The 7,539-nt window shown below is 42.1% G+C and overlaps 1 pseudogene; it reads left to right on the forward strand.

The window, feature by feature from the left end:
- Positions 1 to 439: 439 nt before the first annotated feature.
- On the forward strand, positions 440 to 6,333 carry LOC137824796 (uncharacterized; annotated as a pseudogene).
- The last annotated feature ends 1,206 nt before the right edge of the window (positions 6,334 to 7,539 follow it).

Below are 7,539 nucleotides of genomic sequence, written 5' to 3' on the forward strand. Positions count from 1 at the left end.
GACTTTAATTTTTGTGCATAAAAATAAAAAAATTGTTGACCTAATTTCATTGTATTTCTTTGAGTTGTAATTTGCAAGAACTTTGATTAATTAGTGGATTAATCCGTTTTAGTCGGTGAGTTTGTCTTCAAGGTTCCAAAGTGCTAAGAAGCCTCACCTTAGGATTCGACTAGTTTTAAAGCTTTCTAGATAGCAATATTCTTGTGTGTTTTATTGCTTTACATTGTTTTCTTGCATAAAACTTTGTTTTCATCTTTCATTGTGCTCTAAGTGAATTACTTAGAGAAGGGTTTGTGAAAGTATTGTGGATTAGAATCTGGCTAGGAAAGGCTTGGTACTTAAGTGATCCAAGGGGTCCACCTCCCTTTCCTGGGAATCTACCTACGGTACTCCACCTATCTTTCTTTTGGTAAATTGCTTCTAACACATAACTTTCAACATGTCTTCTCATTCTTCTTGTCCAAGTGAAAGTGATAGAAAGTCTATAAAATCTCTTTTAAAACAATTAGCCAAAGACTTTCAATCACTATCACATAGGCAATTGCAACATGAGGCCCAAATCATAGAAGATAAAAAAGAAAGGGATGTTCATCTTGCTATGTTAGAAGAGGAGTTGAAAATTGTGAAAGAAAAGGATGAATATATTAGAAACTTAAAAAAATCACATGCATCTAGTTCTAGGTCGAGTGAGTCACATGCTGAGGGGAGTCTGAGAATTAATGATTATTATCAACCTCCACCTAGAAGAACTAGAAGGGAACACCCAAAGGAGACTATGGTAGACTTGCCTCATTTTTATGGGAAAGAAAATGTTGAAACCTATCTAGATTGGGAGATGAAGGTAGAACAACTTTTTGCTTGCCACCATGTTAGTGAAGAGAGGAAAGTACCCCTAGCCACCTTAAGCTTCCAAGGGAATGCTATGTATTGGTGGACAACACTAGAGAGAGATAGGCGCCTCCAGAAGGACCCTCCCATAGAATATTGGAATGACCTTAGGGGAGCCTTGAGACGCCGCCATATTCCTTCATACTACAATAGAGAGTTAATGGACAAGCTCCAAAGACTCCAACAAAAGAACATGAGTGTAGAGGAGTACAGGCAAAAGATGGAGCTTTACATGATGAGAGCCTCTATTAGGGAGGAAGAAACCACCACCATAGTTGGGTTCCTCTGTGGTCTCAATCTTGAGATAAGGGATAAAGTGGAACTCTTGCCCTATAGGGACTTAAATGACTTGATCCAACTTTGTATAAAAGTTGAGCAACAAAATTTGAGAAAATGATCAAGTCGCAAGGAGAGTTCTTACTCTAACTCTTATCCCAAGAAAGAGTATAGAAGAGAAAGGGAGGATAATATTTCAAAAGATAAACCCAAAGAAACTCCAAAACGTGTAGGAAAAGATGTGTCTACCTCACAACCCCGCAGTAGAGATATCCAGTGCTTTAAGTGTCTTGGTAGAGGGTCATATAGCATCCAAATGCCCAAATAGGAGAACCATGATCTTAAGAGAGAGGGGTGAGTATAGCATCCAAGATGACGAGTCTAGTGGGGAAGAAGAGAAAGAAGATAGTGAGGGGGCATATCCTTGTGAGGGAGAATTAATGATGATCAGAAGAACCCTCAACAATCACCCTAGTGTGAACCATGAAACACAAAGAGAGAACATCTTTCATACAAGATGTAAAGTTTTAGAAAACATTTGTTCTCTCATTGTGGATAGTGGTTCTTGTTGCAATTGTTGTAGCACTAGGATGGTTGAAAAACTTAATCTACAATTAGTACCTCATCCAAAACCTTACAAACTTCAATGGATCAATGAAGATGGGGAACTAACTGTAGACAAGCGAGTAAAAGTTAGTCTTTCTATGGGGAACTATAAAGATGAGATTTTATGTGATGTAGTACCCATGGAAGCCTGTCATATCTTATTGGGAAGACCATGGCAATTTGATAAGAAAGTTATGCATAATGGTCTTACCAACGAGATTACTTTTACTCATAAGGAAAAGAAATTTTTACTTTATCCTTTAACACCCTCACAAGTGATAAAGGACCAAGTACAAATGAAACTAAAAAGAGAAAATGAGAGAGAAAAAAAAGAAAATAGAAAAAGACCTTAGAGAGAAAGCTGAGGCGTGGGAGAAGAGTGTTCCTTCCCACAAGGTCATTCAGAAAGAAGAAAAATTTGAAAATAAGATTGAAAAGATACTTCTATCTGAACAACCTTCAGGCCTCCTTCTTTGTAAAGGAACACATATATGCACTGCCACACTTTCTAAAGTTTGTGAGCTACCTTCTCAAGTCCACAAATTTTTAAAAGAATTTGGTGATATATTCCCTAAGGAAGGACCCATTGGACTTCCACCTGTTAGAGGTATAGAACACCAAATAGATTTAGTTCTGGGAGCTATTCTACCAAATAGACCAGCTTATAGAACTAATCCTAAGGAGACTAAGGAGATAGAGTCACAAGTTCAGGAATTGTTGGAGAAAGGCTGGGTTCAAAAGAGTCTAAGTCCTTGTGTTGTACCTGTTTTGTTGGTGCCAAAGAAAGATGGCAAGTGGAGAATGTGTTGTGATTGTAGGGCCATCAATAATATCACCATCAAATACAGGCATCCAATTCCTAGACTTGATGATATGCTTGATGAATTGCATGGGTCCACTATATTTTCTAAAATTGATCTCAAAAGCGGATATCACCAAATAAGAATCAAAGAGGGTGATGAGTGGAAAACTGCTTTTAAGACAGACCAAATTTGGATTATATGAGTGGTTAGTGATGCCTTTTGGACTCACTAATGCACCTAGCACTTTCATGAGGCTTATGAATCATGTCCTTATGGATTGCATAGGTAAATACGTAGTAGTTTATTTTGATAATATATTAGTATATAGTCAAAGCCTAGAGTCTCACCTAAGTCACCTTACGGAGGTTCTTTTAGTGCTTAGGAAAAATAGTTTGTTTGCTAATATAGATAAGTGCACTTTTTGTGTAGATAGTGTAGTGTTTTTAGGTTTTATAGTAAACAAAAATGGGGTACATGTTGACCCCGAGAAAATCAAAGCCATCCAAGAGTGGCCAACCCCACAAAATGTAGGAGATGTTAGGAGCTTTCATGGTCTAGCAAGTTTCTATAGGAGATTTGCTCCTAACTTCTCAAGTCTAGCTTCACCACTCAATGAGTTAGTGAAGAAAGACACTCCATTTTGTTGGACGGAGAAGCATGAGCAAGCCTTTCAAAGGTTGAAAGCTCAACTCACTAATGCACTCATTCTAGCTTTACCAAACTATTCAAAAACTTTTAAGCTAGAGTGTGATGCATCGGGAGTAGGAATAGGTGCTGTGTTGTTCCAAGGTGGGCATCCAATTGCATATTTTAGTGAAAAACTTCATGGTGTCGCCCTCAACTATCCCACCTATGACAAAGAGCTTTATGCACTTGTGAGGGTCCTGCAGACTTGGGAACACTATCTAGTCTCAAAAGAATTTGTCATACATAGTGATCACGAGTCTTTGAAATATTTGAAGGGTCAACACAAATTGAACAAAAGACATGCAAAGTGGATGGAATTTCTTGAGCAATTTCCATATGTTTTCAAATACAAGAAGGGCAATACAAATATTGTGGCAGATGCTCTATCAAGGAGACATGCCCTCTTTTCTAAACTTGGAGCCCAAATTCTTGGATTTGAAAACATACCTAAACTTTATAAAGAAGATCATGATTTTGCACCCACTTTTGCTGAGTGTCAACATAGAGCACAAGGAGGTTTTTATGTTTATGAGGGGTACTTATTTAAAGAAGGAAAACTTTGCATACCCCAAGGAACACATAGAAAACTCCTTGTTAAAGAAGCACATTAAGGAGGACTCATGGGCCATTTTGGAGTTGATAAAACTCTTGAGCTTTTAAAAAGAAAATTCTTTTGGGCACACATGAGGAAAGATGTCCAAAGACATTGTCATAGATGCATTTCATGTTTAAAAGCTAAATCTAAGACAATGCCTCACGGACTCTACACTCCTTTACCTTTTGCAAGTGCTCATTGGGAAGATATAAGCATGGATTTCATATTAGGACTTCCTAGGACACATAGAGGTTTTGATTCCATCTTTGTGGTAGTGGATAGGTTTAGCAAGATGGCTCATTTCATACCCTGCCATAAAGTGGATGATGCTACCAACATCTCTAAGCTCTTCTTTAGAGTAGTGGTAAGACTACATGGTTTACCTAAGACCATAGTTTCGGATAGAGATCCTAAATTTGTAAGCCATTTCTGGAGAACTCTTTGGGAAAGGCTTGGAACTAAGTTGAATTTCTCAACTTCTTGTCATCCTCAAACGGATGGACAAACTGAAGTTGTAAATAGATCTCTTTCCACTATGCTTAGGTCAATCATGAAAGGAAACCACAAATCTTGGGATGAGTACCTTCCTCATATTGAGTTTGCATATAATAGAGTAGTTCATAAAACTACTAACATTTCTCCATTTGAGGTTGTGTATGGGTTCAATCCTCTTACTCCTTTGGATTTGTTATCTCTACCTAATCCACAAGATTTTGTGCATAAGGAAGGAGTAACAAAGGCTGAATTTGTAAAGAAAATGCATGAGAGGATTAAATACAAAATACAACAGCAAACAGAGAAATACAGGAAACATAGCAATAAGGGGAAGAGAGAGGTGATTTTTGAGGAAGGAGATTGGGTTTGTCTTCACCTTAGAAAAGATAGATTCCCTAATCAGAGGAAGTCTAAACTTAGTCCCCGGGGTGATGGCCCCTTCCAAGTTCTCAAAAGAATAAATAATAATGCATATCAAATTGACCTGCCTAAAGAATATGGAGTACATACTACCTTCAATGTTATGGATCTAACACCTTTTGCAGGTAGTGAAGATGAAGAGGCAGAAGCATGTGATTTGAGTACAAATCCTCTTCTAGAGGGAGGGGATGATGGAAGAGGCCCAAGCTTGGGCCCTAGTTCAAGCCCAGCAACTAGGTCCATGGCAAAGAGGATTCAAGAAGATTGGGATTCTGCTACTGATGGCAAAGAAATGTTTCTTTATATGTTCAAAGAGGACCACAAGAAGTAAAGCCCAAGCCATGAGAGCTAGTTTCTTTATTTGTAATTTCAGTAGAATAGGGTTCATTTAGCATAATGGGGGGGTGTGCTTATCATTGTAGCTTGAGTAAAGTCGTTTAGGGTAAGAAGTTAACCTAGCTTCTAGAACTTTGCTCCTAGGGTGCAACATTGACTTTAGTCAAAACCCTAGTAGCCGCTCTTTTGTGTATTCCCCTTCCTACCCTTGCTCCTTGTTCTCCAAGGCACCTGAACCTATATAATGGGGTGCTTGGCTCATGTTTTAATAAGATCAATTTTATGAGTAAATTGCTGCCAAATATTGCAAGCTTCTACTCCCTTGTCTAGTCTCTCTAGGTTAGACACTTTGATCTTCACCTCCACCTTTCTCCAAGTGATATGCCCAACCAATCACTCTCCATACCTTTCATGTACCTACAAGGAACCCATAGCTCTATATGAGCCCTCCTTGATCCATCACATCCATTGCTTCCGCCACCCTTTTCAAATCTCCAAGAAGAACAACCCATCTTTTGGTATCAACCCATCACGTTGCAGGAAGGATGGTTCGCTGGGCAGTAGAGCTGTCTGAGTTTGACGTTCAGTGTGAGCCCAGGGGGTCCATCAAGGGGCAAGTATACACTGATTTCTTGGCAAAACTCTCGCCAGGAAGCACACAGCAAGAGATGGAGGTAGGCTCGCAGTGGATGCTCTTGGTGGATGGGTCCTCCAATCAGCAAGGAAGTGGAGCCAGCGTGGTCCTGGAGGGGCCAAAGGGTTTGCTGATTGAGCAGGCCCTAAGGTTTTCTTTCAAAGCTAGCAACAATCAAGCAGAGTATGAAGCCCTCGTAGCTGGGATGCTCTTAGCTAAGGAGATGGGTGCGCGAAGTTTGCTGGCAAAGAGCGACTCACAGTTGGTCACAGGGCAAGTAACTGGGGAGTACCAGGCTAAGGATCCGCAAATGGCGGCATACTTGAAGTACGTCCAGGTCCTGAAGGGGCCTTCGTGGCATTCGAGTTGGTCCACGTCCCAAGGGATCAGAATGCCAGAGCTGACCTGCTTACCAAGCTGGCTAGCTCAGGCAAGGGGGGAAGGCAGATGACGGTCATCCAGGAGACCCTCAAGGCGCCACGAACGTTTGTGACAGACAATAGGGTGGACATCCTCCATGTTTTCACAGCTTGGGGAAAGCCGAAGAGCCATTGGTCTTTGATTCAGGACACGGCGAGGGTCCCCAGTATTAGTGTTTACCCGGCTTCGCTCGAAGAAGAGGATTGTATGCAGGTGTGCATCGTAGAAGAGGGGAACACTTGGATGACGCCTTATAGGCATTACATCGAAAACGGGATCCTACCAGCAGACCCGGGAGAGGGCAAGAGGATAAAGAAGAGCTCCGCGAGGTATACTCTCGTGGATGGAGCATTGTTCAGGCACGGGTTCACACATCTGATTCTATCATGTGTGAGCTGAGGCGAGTGGACAAGGATAATGTCGGAGCTTCACGAGGGGATCTGTGGAAGTCACGTAGGGGGGAGGTCTTTGGCGTCCAAGGTGATCCGTGCAGGGTTCTACTAGCCGACGGTAAGGGAGGATTGTGTGAGGTATGCCCAGCAATGCAAGCAGTGCCAAATGCACGTTGATTGGCACAAGGCGCCACCGGAGGAGTTGAGATCAATTTATAGCCCGTGGCCTTTCCACACATGGGGAATCGACATTCTGGGGCCTTTTCCTTTAACGATAAGGCAGATGAAGTACTTGATAGTGGCCATCGAGTACTTCACAAAGTGGATAGAAGCAGAACCAGTGGCACAGATTACTGCGCTTAAGGTACAGCACTTTGTTTGGAAAAACATCGTGTGTCGTTTCGGGGTGCCGAGGCGTTTGGTTTCAGATAATGGTACCCAGTTCGCAAGCCAGCAACTGGGGAAGTTGTGTGCAGAAGTGGGCATCAAACAGGTGTTCGCATCAGTCGAACACCCACAAACAAACGGACAGGTGGAGTCCGCAAATAGAATTTTGCTAAGACGCTTGAAGAAGAGGATCAAGAAAGCCAAAGGAGCATGGGCGGAAGAGGTGCCAAGGATTGTGTGGGCCTATCACACCACGCCCCAGTCTTCCACCATGGAGACGTTGTTCAACCTAGTTTATGGGTCGGACCCCATGATTCCAGTGGAAATACATGAGAGCTCGCCGCGTTTCCAAAGCTTTGTGGCAGAGGAGTCCAACGAAGAGAGAAGGGTGAATTTGGACCTGTTGGACGAGGCCAGGGAGGAGGCAAGAATAAAGGCTGAGGCAGTGAAGAGAAGGGTGGAGCGCCAGTACAACTCCAAGGTGAGGCCTTGCCAGTTCCAGGTCACGGATCTCGTCATGCGCAAGGCTTATCCATATGAGTTGGAGAACAAGTTGTCGCCCAAATGGACCGGGCCCTTTAGAGTGACCGAGGCTAAAGG

This window comes from Phaseolus vulgaris, chromosome 8, assembly GCF_051622355.1.
Source record: "Phaseolus vulgaris cultivar YP4 chromosome 8, ASM5162235v1, whole genome shotgun sequence".
Classification (NCBI taxonomy): Eukaryota; Viridiplantae; Streptophyta; class Magnoliopsida; order Fabales; family Fabaceae; genus Phaseolus; species Phaseolus vulgaris.